Source organism: Netta rufina (genome assembly GCF_964035555.1).
Source record: "Netta rufina genome assembly, chromosome: Z".
Lineage (NCBI taxonomy): Eukaryota > Metazoa > Chordata > Aves > Anseriformes > Anatidae > Netta > Netta rufina.
The window spans coordinates 51,590,939-51,604,614 of NC_140126.1; the positions used below are offsets into that span (position 1 = coordinate 51,590,939).

Genomic DNA, 13,676 nt, shown 5'->3' on the forward strand with positions numbered 1-13,676 from the left:
TTCTGTTGCTGCTCTACGCGATTGCATCATTCCTCAGTTCCCTTCGTTTATGTATTTTTTTAGTGTACCATATTGTGTTATGGTGAAAAAACAGTTACAAAACAGGCATACAAAATGCGGTATTGGCTTTTCAGTGAGAGCTGGCTCTACCAGTTGGGTTTGATGCAGCTGAAATGCTGTCCCTAAGACTGCACTGGTCTGTCCTTTTGCAAGTTGTTTACAGCGTCAAGGGGGAAATAGCCATAATGGTGGGAGGTTTTGCATGATGTCTGGAGCTAGATAATGCTGGTAAGGCTGGGGGAAGGAAGTGTGTGCTGCTCTCTCATGGTTACTTCCTTGGGGAAGGTGGAGGTGGGAAATCACTCTCTATTGCAGGCTTCTTGCTGTAGTGTCTGTAACTTTTGTTGTTGTTGTCTTCTGATGCTGAAAACCTCCTGAAAGGAATCTGAGTTTCCTGCATGCTGTTGTGGAGTGCTGCTGTTAGGAAACACGTTAAGTAGTGCATAAAATGGACAGACAGGTGGGAATTTACCTGCACAGCTCTTAACGATCATCAGAAGTGGACCCAGGTCTGTGCACAGCTCTGGCAAGGTCTAAAACTTGGCATTTCTTTTCTTTCTTTCAAATAAAAACACTTCAAATCCCAAATGGTAAAAGCGGAATAATTTCAACTGGGATTTTAGTAGAGAGCAAAGTCGTGTTTCAGTTTCTGTTGTTCATGTTTTTTAAACTTTCAGGGCTTCTTGGCAAGTTGTCTTGGCACGGGGAGCTGGTCATATGAAACTTTCCTTCAAGAGACTTTATTGTATATGTACGGACCAAGAAAGACATTTGTGGGCCCAGTCTGCTCTTCTGGTAGTGGATTCCTGTGGGTCTCTCTTGTATCACTGTTTTCAGAGGGTACTTGAATATCTTCTTTGTTTTTTTCAAGGTTGACTTCGTGCTGTAACAGAACCAGTCTTTTTGTGTTGGCTCAACAGCCCTCGATTGTAGGTATTAATTGCTGTGGAACCAACTGAGATGCTTGTGAGGGAGTATGGAAAATCATGTAAGCCCTTTTTGTTAGCCAGTGAGATCCCTGAGCTGTTTTGAAGCGGTTTGAGCTCACTCTCTGATGCCCCGTTCTGAACGATTCCTGTCTCCTGCCTCTGTGCAGTGACTGAACGCAGCTCGAAAATTCAGAATAGGGCCTGTAATGTTTCCATATATGTTTCCATCCAAAGCAAATATTTGCAGCCATGCCTCGGTCCTATTTATAATGAAGAAGTTGGCACGAACATTTAATGAGCACATGCTCGTGCACAGCTCTGATTTTCCTCATGTCTGTCTGAGGAAAACCCGTCACTGTGGAGGTGCTGTCAGCTCAGGGGCTTCCTCCCGCAGATGGAAGATGTGGGTATGTGCCTGCATCTACATGAATAAACCACAGAGCTGGGATATCCATCAGGCTTTTGCGTGCCCTTTGGCAAGGAGTCGTGGGTGTGTTTGTTGGATCCTGCTCGTCTGGAGAAGCTGCACTCGAGCCACCTCTGGAAGCCCCAAAGGAACTGGGGCCTGGTTGTGTGTGGATGCACTTGGGACCTCTGAGTGCTGCTTTTTGCATGATCCCTGGGAACTGCAATTTTTTGGCAGGCTGGATTCTCTGATATGACCTATAACTTCTGGAGTGGTTCATTCTACATTTGCAAGGTTCTTCTCATGCGTGTTTTTATTTTTTTCTTAGAGAGAGTTCCCTTTGCCATTCTGCTGTCCCGTCTCCAAGATGGTAGGTTAAAGGAGGGCAAAGTGATTTCAAGGAGGATTTCTGATTCCCCTGAAATCCCACCAGCTATTTGTATCCTTGTTTTTTAGCTGACTGAGGGATATAAATGTATGTTTTCTCGCTGTGAAGAGATGTTGATTTTCAAATTACGTGAATGGCATTGCGAGCTTTCTTATTTTAGCAACAGCAAATAATTGCTCTGTATAGCATTAAATTATAATCTTTTCCTCAGAAGGAATTTGAGATGCGTGGAACAGTTAGGGTGACTTGGGAAGGAAAACTGTAGTCAGAATCTTAGCATGACTAACATGCTTGCTGGTATTAGCTTTCTTTGCTGAACACACTACTTTGAAAAGATTAAATGAGCTTTTCTCTCTTTTAAATAAACAGATAATACTTTTTATTTTTTTATAGACTAGTTGGAGACAGCCCAAAGCACAACAGTGCAAGGAGGTACTTAACATTGTAGAAAGAGCAACTAAACTGATGTGACAAGAAGTAGTGATCATAAACCAAGAACTACTAGGTTGAGAGCAGGCTGAAAAGATTTTACTTCCTGAGAGAGATGGATAAAGCTCTGTGTTACGAGTTTATGTGATTATTTTCTTTCTGCTTGTGATAAGCAATCTGAAATACTTCCCTTGTTGACAAGGGAAAGTTCTCTTCAAAACTGGAATGATAAAGAAATGGCATCCAGATTGTGATCGAGTAATACTATGTATACTATTTCATTTTCTTTTAATATATTAAAGTATTATAGACAGTCTTCTACTGGGTATAATGTAAAATTGGATATTTATGATTCACTTTTAAAGAAGAAAATGAAGAATAAAAAGAATACTGCTTTGTTGAATTGTTTCACTCAATACATCTAGTGGATATTTATCCACTAGAAGAAATGTAATACAATCTTCAAGTGGTGATAAAGGGTGACCCCCTAAGCACTCTTCCCACAAAATACAGCTTTGCAGCCAAAGGAGGGAAAACATGTAGATTTTTTTCTTTTTTTTTTCTCCAGTAATGAATAGTTGTACCTTTTGAAGAGCAGACTTCATAACTAAGTTTGTTTTTTTTTTTTTTTTTTTTTTTTAATTTCTTATGTGTATAAATCTTATACGGTATGCACACAGTGATTTGAATGTCCTGAATCTAGGAATTTACGGTTGTCATCTGTGGGATCCGTGCTGTGTGTCCCTGCATGGAACTTCTACATAAGCTTCAGAGCTAGAAATCTCATAACACGAGGAATTCACTTTATATATAGACTATGAACAAATAAAATTTTTTCCACCACCCCCTTTGCTGTGTGGATGGGGGGAGGGGGGGGAAATCCAGAAATATTACTGCTTGTCTGATGCACTGAAGCACAAGTTTTTGGTTAGGGTTTTGCATACGTTTCTCAGTATATGCAGGGTTCAAGTGTCTTGTGCCAGTGCCCTCCTGCTCTTTCTGCAAGTGACTTCCTGTGTCCCAGGGAGCTGTGTCTGTGTACTGAACCTGAAAATAGCAACAGGGATTATTTACTGGCTGTGCTGTAAATCAGTTGTCCATGGGCAAAATCTAGAAATCATGTAGTGCTTCTGTTGGATGGTATTACGGAAACGCGACAAAGCAGTTTTTAAATTTAATATTTGATATTTAAGTACTTTTTTTCCACTTAAAGGTTTTTTATTGCTTCCTCCAAAGCCTTGAGGCATTTAGTTGCTCTGTGCTTCTCCAAGTAGTGTTTACATATATTCATTCAGTGCTGTCCTCCTTGATAATGTCTTTTCCCTGCTCAGCTGCTTAAATATTCAGATGCATGCATTTGGCAGTACAGCATTTTCAGGCATTGCCATAGGCACCTCAGTGTTGATTGGTCACAAAACAAGGCAGCAACAAGGAAGAATTTTTAATTGGTCTAAATAAAAGTGCATCAAGTTTTGCTTCTTGTGTAAATACAGATGCATTACTCATGTTAACGCTACTGAATTTTTGCTTCCCACCGTGGGTAGCTACATTTGATTGACCAGGACTATAGCTCTTAAGTATTACGTGTCATGGCATTGCGCAAAGAAATTGAATGTGTTTCTGGGAATTTTGTGATGAATTGCATTTAAGGCAGTATTTTTTGACAGCTGTGGTAAACCTGGAGCTCAGTTGTCAGGCACTTGTAAGAAGCAGTACAGTAGCAGGCAGTGATTGTTGTGGAGCTCCAGTGTGCAAACAAAGTCTCAACCATACCATTAGCTCAAAAGAGAGGGTTAGGGCAGAAGTGGGGGATAGAGGAAAGAAATTACGCTCCAAACCATCATATCTGGACAGGCGATCAGAGTTCTTGGGCTGTATCCTGTCAGCTGGGCCTCACTGCCGTGTGTTAACTGTTGGTATATTTGGACGCTGTACAGGGGCAAGGCTTGCTTCTTGTGACTGGGAGAAGGAAGAAAAGTTTCTGAGTAGTATTTAGTTGTTATTAGTAGTAGTAATTAGTATTCCGATTAGTATTTAGTAATTTAATAACTATTTGTTTGTTTTGAGACTTGTGTCAGTTTTTACACTTGCTCATACCTTTACAAGTATTTTAACTATTGAAAGGATTTCTGCATTGGAGTGTTTGCTCTTTTGTGTGTGTGTAATGTGTTGTATGTCAAATACATTGCTAACAGTGGAATCAAAGACCTACGGAAGTCTTTAAAAGCCTACACGCAGTCTAAGGACTCACTCAGCACTCGGGTTATTTCTGAAAGGAGCACCAAGTCCTCAGCCCCTATGCAGGCAAGCTGAGGTGCTGTGTCAGAGGGGCAGAGCTGAAGTTAGTTAGAAAGGGGATGGTTTAGAAGTGAAGGGAATCTCCGCTTAGAAACTAAAGTAAGGCAAGAGTTTGTTCAGAGTTCTTGACCAGCCCATGCTCTTAGATAAGGAAACACAAGTGAACTCCTCTGGCTACTGCCGCAGAAGATAGGCGTATGGTGCTTGTGGTGAATCTGCCCACCTCAGAGGAGTAGGACAAACCTTGAACAGGGTCACATTTTCAATCATTCATCTTCTGAGTAGCAGTAAGAGGAAGCCCCAGGCCTGCTTCCTCAAGAAGAGGAACAAAGAGGGGAACGCAGAGCTCACAACTCTCTCTGAGGCATCTTGGACACAGGTGCTGGGGAAGGATGGAGGATGAAGGATGGAAGATTTGGGGGATGTGGTGAGAGGTCAATGTATCTCTGTTAAGATGTGGAAGTGGTGATCCAGGAAAGGGAATAGACGCAATGATCTTCATTATGTGCTGTTCCACTGGATTTTAATAGCTGGAAATGTAAAGAAACTGAGAAAGGCTGTGAAAGTTTAGCAGTCTACCTGATTAGATCTGATAACACTCACCTTGAAGTGGTGAGTGATCAGTGAAATAGACCAGAAGGTGCTAATGGTAAGGTAAAGAAATTGTAGGCTTGGCTTCAGGTTTCTGCACATTTTGTGGAGAACAGGACTACATGCAAAGACTGGACTGACCATCAGTTGAGGTGGCTGTCTGTGACAGGACTGGGCTGCATGGCTCCGCTGGCTCTGGGCAGTGCTAAATTCCTCCTGTCGTGCCTTTAGATTCAGCAGGGGTGGCTGGGAACTCACCTTGATGGGTAAGAGAGGTGGTCTGCTTTTCAGCGTCTCAACAGGCGATGAAGTTACTGTGTGCTGAGTGTTTGGGTTGATTGAAAGGCTCCATCCCAATCCTCCTGTCCCAGCTGTAGACATTAGGGTGGCAGGGTCTGTTTATTTGTAGTGTTTGTTCAAGCAAACTGTTTAAAACTCGTATTCTGCTTCACTGATACACTCCATGCTTGGAAAGCATGCTTTTCTTTCACAGCTCCTGATGCAGCATCAAAGCATGGATTAATTCGAAGTCCATTTGGTTTTGAGTAATTGACTTGTGTCTTTTGTATAATTCTTTGTTCAGATCATGACGTGAGAATGGTTCACCTCAGCAAGCAACCAGTCCTAAGGCTAGAGATACGTGGACAGCTATTAGAAGTGCTGCCAGTTCATCTATCATGTTTGCTGCTACAGTCTACTACATGGCTGAGGGGACTTCTCTTGTCCATAATTCCTGAGATTATTAATTATTTCTAAAGCATTATGCTCCAGGCTTCTTATGAAAGTGAGGTTAATACTGACTTGGTCAGCAGGTTTTGAAATTAACAGCACAGAAGGCACCTCTGATGCTGCATCCAAACACCGAGAGCCTAAAGAAGGCTGTAGGTGGGAGGAGCTTTACCGCTCTGAAGTGCATGTAGACTTAGGTTGTTGGCCTATGCAGCCAGGAAATCAACACTTATATTTGTATTCACTGGGAGCTTTGTGTAGGGGAAAAACCAGATTTCATCTAGTGGTTGAGATAATGTCACCCACGTGTTCAAATCCTGTGCAAAAGATCTTAACATACAGCATACAAATAGGACATAATAGACGGATATGAATTTGGGTGCTACTTAAATAAAAAGGGAAGGGGGAATTAGAAGCAGCAACATTGCCCTAGTATTCATCACTTTTAAGCATTTTATTCTCATAGTCTTATTTTCTCTTACATTAGTCTATTGATACAAAATATTGTAAAAGTAGTAAGTTTTAACTTTTGTTTCTTGATTATTTTTTTTTGTCTTACCTCATTTGCTGAAGTGGTGAAGTGGGGTAGAGTGTTTGAAACACTTCCTTCCCAGCTCGATTCGTGAAACTCCTTCCTAACTCACCTGATTATGCAGTTCACAAATAGCATTAACTAGGAGAGTTGACGTTATTTTGTCTGTATATTTTGAAAAAAGTATCAAGCTGCTTTCTTTGAAAATGTTAACTATGAAAGTTTAAATGTTCATTTTCAAAGGCTACCAATTCAGATGTTTAATTGGAGATTTAACAGCTAAGTGCCCGACTTCTCTGTGAGCCGAGGCTATTTTATTGCTTTAAGCTGATGAGAAGATATTGGATAAGTTGTACCTGTTGTCTTAACCTCAGACATTGGTTTGCAGTGGTGAAAATTCTGATCAGTGGTGTCTGGAACCAGTGATTTGTAATTGGCTGAAGAAAGCAGTCTCCACTGAGAAGATGATTGCACTTTCTGAGATATTTCTCACTTTTAGTATTTGTATAGAATTTCCAGTGCAGGATGTAGGAGCTCAGCTTTCTGCAAAGTGCTCTTGCATATTAGTTTTAGCACCTGTGAAATTGAACCTGTGTTTTGGAATGGTCTTCTGGGCTGCCAGTCTCCGTTCCTTCCCCTCACCTACGGCGGGAACAATAACTGCAACAATAGTTTTGGCTGATGATAAAATCAGGACTTGGAAGAAGATGTACAGTGAGTCCAGTATGGGGTGCACAAGCATGGGCGAGTGATCGTCTCTTCCATGAAAGATTTAATGCTTTGCAGTTCAGGTTTTTAGAGATCGATTCATTTCCTGCTAAGCCGTATTGTTAGTAAACTGACATCAAGAGGAGCAAATCTGGCCTGAGAGGTTTTATTTTTACAATTCAATGATGTATGTAGTAAGTAGCTCAATGAAAGTTAAGGCTTATGGCTTTGATTAGGTAAATGTGGAAGATGGGTCTATGCCAAAATGAGTCAACAAAAACTTTAAACAGTATATTATTTTGCTTTTCTAGAGCAGCGTTCCTGAAATTTTAATCAGGACGTTTCAGAGATACGTGAAGCGTTAGCAGAACATTTTCCTCTCCTTGTCTGCTTTTATTTGAGGCTGTCAATGAAGGTTTGGGGATAGATGATTCAGGAGACAGTGCGTTAATCTTTTAATAGTTTTGCCAAATTCTCAGTGTCCCAAATGTCTAGACTCACATTTTAGACAACTCTTCAATGTGAAAAAATACATTTTTGTTCCCAAAGTCAAGTTTAGCCTTTTTTCTCCTGCAATGTGTTATGAATATTTTTTTTCTAATCACATGCTTAACTGTTTGTGTACTTAAAACGTACAATTTAATCATTGGTTTAATTTCAACAAAGCCATATAATCCTTGGAAGTTTTATGGGTATCATCTATGCTGTTTTCCCCTACCTTGTTTTCCTCTGTCCTGTTTTCAAACTATGTAATGCAAGTTCCTCTTTTATCTTTCACACATAAGATGTGTGAAAAATTTCACTATGTAAATTTAAAATAGGTATATTTTCGGTTTTGCCTCTCATAAGTACAGATGAATACTGTACTGTAACATGTTTATCTTTTTTCTTAAAGAACGGATTCTGCAGCAAATATGCATTATTTACAAATATCATAAGTTTTGTAGTGCTAGGTATACATAGATGTTTGCACAGAGAATATTAGAGACACTGTAGCTAAGAAAATTGTATGGCTTTATCTTGTCTGTAATAGTGTGGGTTTTTTTGATAGCGTAATGCTTCCAAAACTTCCAATACACAATGCAAATAGCGTATCTTGTTTTTCAGATAAGATAAAATGAAACTTAATTCACTAAGTAAAATATGAGTATAGGTTTTACAGCAAACATTCTTCTGATATCTAATTTTCAAGCTTTTTCTCTTTCATGGACAACAGTTATACGAACAGTTATACTTCAGTTTATCCTGAAAATGCTGCTTTTGATACAGAAGAGTGCAGTGACTTCACATACATTGTTACTTCCACAGTTTTGTCGTTGACTCTTCCTTGTGCCATGATGTTAGTTACTGAGAGGGATTAAATCATTTCAAAAACAGTAACATTTGTACTGCCTTTGTGTACATTATTACATATTTATATACATACACCTTTATGCTGTTTGCCTACTCTGAGTGTAAGTGTTGCAAGTGTTTCAGCACTGATTCTAGCAAATGTGACCATTACATAAACAACAAATAAAAATCAGATCTTTAAAAGGAAAATAATGCTTTGAAGTTACTTTTTGCCCTTTTATATGGTCTTAAATGCCAGATCTTTCCTGGAGAGAAAATTGATGTGGTTTGTTTGTGGGATTTGCTGTTTGGTAAGCAGCTGATTTTGCTAAAGAAAAGTTCAGCAGTGTAAAAGATGAATGTAAAAATTAGGTATGTAAAAAGTACTGTGGACCTGGGTAAATGTATCCCCATTGATAAACATCATTAGCTGTTCCTGAAATCCTTCATTGCACAGAGTTATTTGACATGATATCAGTGAGTTGATTGTTTGAGGACCGTACTTCAGCTAGCTCTTAGTACATAATTTGAGTTGTAATGTTCAAGCTGAATAAGAGCTGTGCTCTTCTCTGCTTCCATCGAATCTCAGGGGGTGACTGAGTTTGTGTGGGTTATGTTGTTTTAATCAATAACAGACTAACTAGTTCCCTGTTGTACATTTCTTGAGTTTTCTTGGTACTGGCACAGCTGAAATAGCAGGTACTCCTGTTTTCGCTGTCAAAACATATCAAGGCAAGGGAAAGACATTGACTATTAAATGCATGATATGCCAAAATTATAAAATTATCCCTCCAGTTTTGCTGAGTCACTGGACATTTTCCTGGAACATGCATGGCTTTGTTAGTGTCTGCTTCTCTGAGGGTGGTGTGCTCTTCCTTCCATACAATGTGCCTCACTTTCAGCCTCAGGTAGCAAAACAAATCCTTTGCTCACAGTTTTTCTGTGTGACCTGATGGGCCGGCCGTTTTAGGACACACTGGCAGATTAGTAAATTTCTGTTTCTACACAGCACTAACTCTGTACCTCTCTCCTATTACTTAAAATGCATTGAAGTGGTTTACTGGCAGTGGGCATCAAATTTTACTCCAGCTAGTAGGCATGCTTTATAGAGAGAGCCTTTTGGTCTGGCCTTGAGTTCTACCACATCTGCTGGTCTGTGACAAGACACTGCCCAGTTGTTTGGCTTCCTGGTTGTTCCACGGGAATGGACAGTTTCCTGTGCTTATCTCTGTGACAAGGGCTCAGTTCCTGCCAAATGATAGGTGCTACTATAATTCTTTTATAATTTATTTCAGTAAAAATACTGCATGACACCTGCCCATTAATTGAAGATGATACTGTGATGAACTTACAGTCTCAAAAAGTGATGGCAGTCTGACTAACCGTACCAGTGGGATTGATTGGATTTGTTTTTTAATATTTTAACCTCTTAACTGGAGTATGGAAGGCTGAAAAAAGACAGAACTTTTATAGTGCATTTCAGTAACTTGGGTCCATATTTCCTTAGCTGTGAATTAGTGTGAGCACAGTGCAGCTGGTATGGCAGTGGTTCACTGGAACTGTGCATAGGTTAGAATTCCCTAGTCTTGGAATTACTCTTTTTTGTTTCCTGCATTGTAATTAGAAACTGAATTAATCAGCTTCAGTCACTGCATTTGTTTGCCCCTTGACCATACTTGTGTGTAAGACAGCAGTGAAATGTGATGGGTGTAAAACTGTTCTTCGGGCTGCTGCTTACTCCTTACGGCCTGTTGCAGCTTGAGAGTACCTTTTTTGTCCTTCTTGTGGACCTTTTAGCTCAATGTAGTAGCTCATGGGTTGAAATGGAAAGGTCACAGCAGTTGAATCCCCATGATTGATGACTCACACTCTTGTCTTATAAATCCCTGTGAACCATCAGGAAGCAAACACTCCACAGTTTATCTGAGCATAAATGATTTAAACATATTTGCCATGGCTCCTCTGTGAAAAAGCAGCCTGGCTTCTATGCTTCTGTGAACCCATATGTCAGCGTTAGTAACAGATAGCCTTCTGATACTTTGCGTGCTCTCAAGTGGAGAATAAAAGTCTGGTGATGCCATTGATCTTTGCTGCAGTTCTGATCTCGCAGCCTGAGATCAAACTGGTAATCCCGTGAGATGTTTTGCAGCACGGCAGAACAGCTAAGGCCTTGGTTGCTTCCAGTGTTTGCCAAAAAAGTCAGTGGAAATTGGTTTTAACTTTTGTTTCCCTAGAAACTTCTAAGGTGTTAAAACTATGAATTGCCTTGAAACTAGATTTTGTTTTAGTTTTTCCTATTTTCTGATCAGATTTTTCATGTAATTATTTTGACCTGATGAGTTACGAGTGCTTGCATGCAGGTTTGAAAATTAAGATAGTTGGCTTTAGAAGAAACTTAACTAGAGAATAATTTCCTCAAAAAGCAAACTGTTCTATGAGCAGCAGAGCTGATGAAGCCTACTTTCTGCCAGACTTATGTTCTTTATCTGTCTCCTCCTTCCTTCTGCAGTGCCTCCCCTGTCTTCTACCTCTTTTGCTGGCCATGCAGCTGCAGCACTTGCCATGGCTGGGGTTGGAGCTGTGTACTGACTGGCTGCTGCCTTTGCAAGTGGTTAAGATGTGAGTCTTAATACCTGCCTTTCCTGTATAGCAGATGTAAATTTGGGTGTCTTCTGCGAGCAGTTTTGGGGTGGGGTTGGGTTGGGACTTGAAGGAATTTGGTTATCCTTCAGACTCCTTTCAAATCGGATTGAAGCTATCCAATGGATTCAAAGAGCAACAAGGAACTGCTAGAAGAGCCCTGCTTGTGTAGAACTGTAAAAGATCTTCCGTTGCACAATACTTTGTCTTTCCACCTTTTTTTTCTTTCACTAGTTTGTCTGTATGTTTTCATTTGTAACTTAGCTTTCTGTCCTCTGTGCTCTGCAGGGTCTCCAATTTCATATACAGAGTCACTGAATGGTTTGGGTTGGGAGGGACCTTAAAGACCATCTAGTTCCCACCCCCTGCCATGGGCAGGGACACCTCCCACCAGACCAGGTTGCCCGAAGCCCCATCCAGCCTGGCCTTAAACACCTCCAGGGATGGGGCACCCACAGCTTCGCTGGGCAGCATGTGCCAGGGCCTCATCCCACCCTCTGAGTGAAGAATTTCTTCTGAATATCTCATCTAAACCCACGCTCTTTAAAACTGTTACCCATTCTCCTGTCACTACACTCGCTGAGTTTGTTTCTCCCTATCTTTCCTGTAGGCCCCCTTTAGGTACTGGAAGGCCGCAATGAGGTCTCCATGGAACCTTTTCTTCTCCAGGCTGAAAAGCCCCAACTCCCTCAGCCTGTCCTCACAGGAGGGGTGCTCCAGCCCTCTGAGCATCCTCCTGGCCCTCCTTTCGATTCACTCCAACAGGTCCACGTCCTTGTGCTGGGGGCCCCAGAGCTGAACACAGCACTCCAGGTGGGGTCTCAGGAGAGCAGAGCAGGGGGGCAATCACCTCCCTATGAAGATAGGCTGAGAGATTTGGGATTGTTCAGCCTGGAGAAGAGAAGGCTCTGGTGAGACTTTACATGTATAGTGGCCTGCCAGTGCCCAAAGAGAGGCCTTTTGAGGAAGATGGACAGTGACTTTTTACTAGGGCCTGTAGTGACAGGACAAGGGCTAATAGTTTTAAACTGAAAGAGGGTAGATTTGAATTAGACATAAGGAAGGAATTTTTCATGATGAGGGTGAGGCCCTGGCACATGCTGCCCAGAGAAGCTGTGGATGCCCCATCCCTGGAGGTGCTCAAGGCCAGGCTGGATGGGGCTTTGGGCAACCTGGTCTGGTGGGAGGTGGCCCTGCCCTTGGCAGCGGAGTTAGCACCTTTAAGGTCCCTTAAGATCTTAAGGTCCTTTCCAACCCAAACCATTCTGTGGTTCTATGATTAACCTATTAACCTCAAATGTTGAAAGGGACCTTAGCTATATATATAAAAATCATTAATGTATTGCACTGTGCAATGTGGTGCACTGATATCTCTCTCTCTATAGGTTGGGACTAAGTATATTGTTGCCAGAAATTAGTAAAAGCCTGCTAAAACCTTTTCAATAGCTTTTAGATTGAAAGAAAACTTTTCTTTTTCATTCGGAAAATGATGCGCAGAATTAAGAAGTGATATGATTGTTTGGCTAACAATAGACCTTCATGTCTGAAAGAGCTTAGCTTCATATCCAGAGCCTTGCAGTTTGACAAAAGTGTTGCCTAGTCCTCTTGAAGCTGTGAAGAGGCACTATTCTAATTAACTAATTTGCAAGGTCCTAAAAAGTTGGTTATGGGATTTCTTGCACTCTTTGGTTGAGAAATCTCTTATGTATATATAACTTTTCCATTTGAATTGTTTTGTTTGCCAGACAGCTCTGTGGTGTCCAAAGAAAAAAGCTATCAACAACAAAACCTATCAACGACCTTTCTATGTTATTTACAGTGCTCTGGATGAAATACAGCATGAGGAAAAAAAACAAAACTCCTTGTTTATAAGGTTGCAACTTCTCTGTTTCCACATCCAATAACCTGTATATAGTTCTTCTGAACATTATTTTCAGTTTTTTTACTTTTCACTGAGTGGGTTAACTGAAAGGTAACTTTTTACATAAGCAGTTACAGACAAGTGCAGAAGTTTGATCAAAATATAACTGCACCTGAAGGATGAAGGTACCTGATGCTGGTAGGATGAAGTCTTCAATTTGAACTGTAATATTTATATTGCTTTAGGAGATGCATTTTTTTTTTTCGGGGGGGGGGGGGGGGGGGGGAGGGGGTGCTTTTTAAAAACAGTAGTTTTAAAAAATGTAAAATGGATATTTTATTTGTATAGCTGCCAGCACCTTGGCAAATATTCTCCTCTAACAAGGACTTAGTAACTAGCATATTTAGAAGCACCTTAAGAACTGTATTGGCTGCCTGTTCTTTACCCTGCAACATAAAAAACATTTCATTGTACCTAATTTAGTTGAATACATGTAGAGTTATTTGGGGTAGGAGATATGTAGCCAAGGCAGTGATATCAGTGAATTGGGAATGAAATGTGGTGATCCCAAACTATGGTGCAAGATGTGACTGAGTATGTGCAATGGAAGCATCTTGAAGCCCAGAAGGGAGCAAGATAGTGAACCAAAATGCAGAAAAACATGGCAAGGTTTAATGAGAACAAGCCTGAGAAAGAAAATTGAAGGGCTTGTGTAGATAGTATGTGTGGTAAGAGTGTTTCTTGCTCTTTACCTTAATAAACTGTCTTTCAGA

The 13,676-nt window shown here is 40.8% G+C and overlaps 1 protein-coding gene across 2 annotated transcripts in view; it reads left to right on the forward strand.

Annotated features, from left to right (window-relative positions):
* LNPEP (leucyl and cystinyl aminopeptidase) overlaps nt 1–13,676 on the forward strand; it is a 57,129-nt gene that overhangs the window by 10,255 nt on the left and 33,198 nt on the right. The window contains exon 2 of one of the 2 annotated variants that reach the window (XM_084305187.1): nt 10,912–11,021. The exons of the other annotated variant lie outside the window; for it this stretch is intronic. The gene's annotated coding sequence lies outside the window, so the exon portion shown is untranslated. The remainder of the gene's footprint in view (nt 1–10,911; nt 11,022–13,676) is intronic. 2 annotated transcript variants of the gene reach the window in all.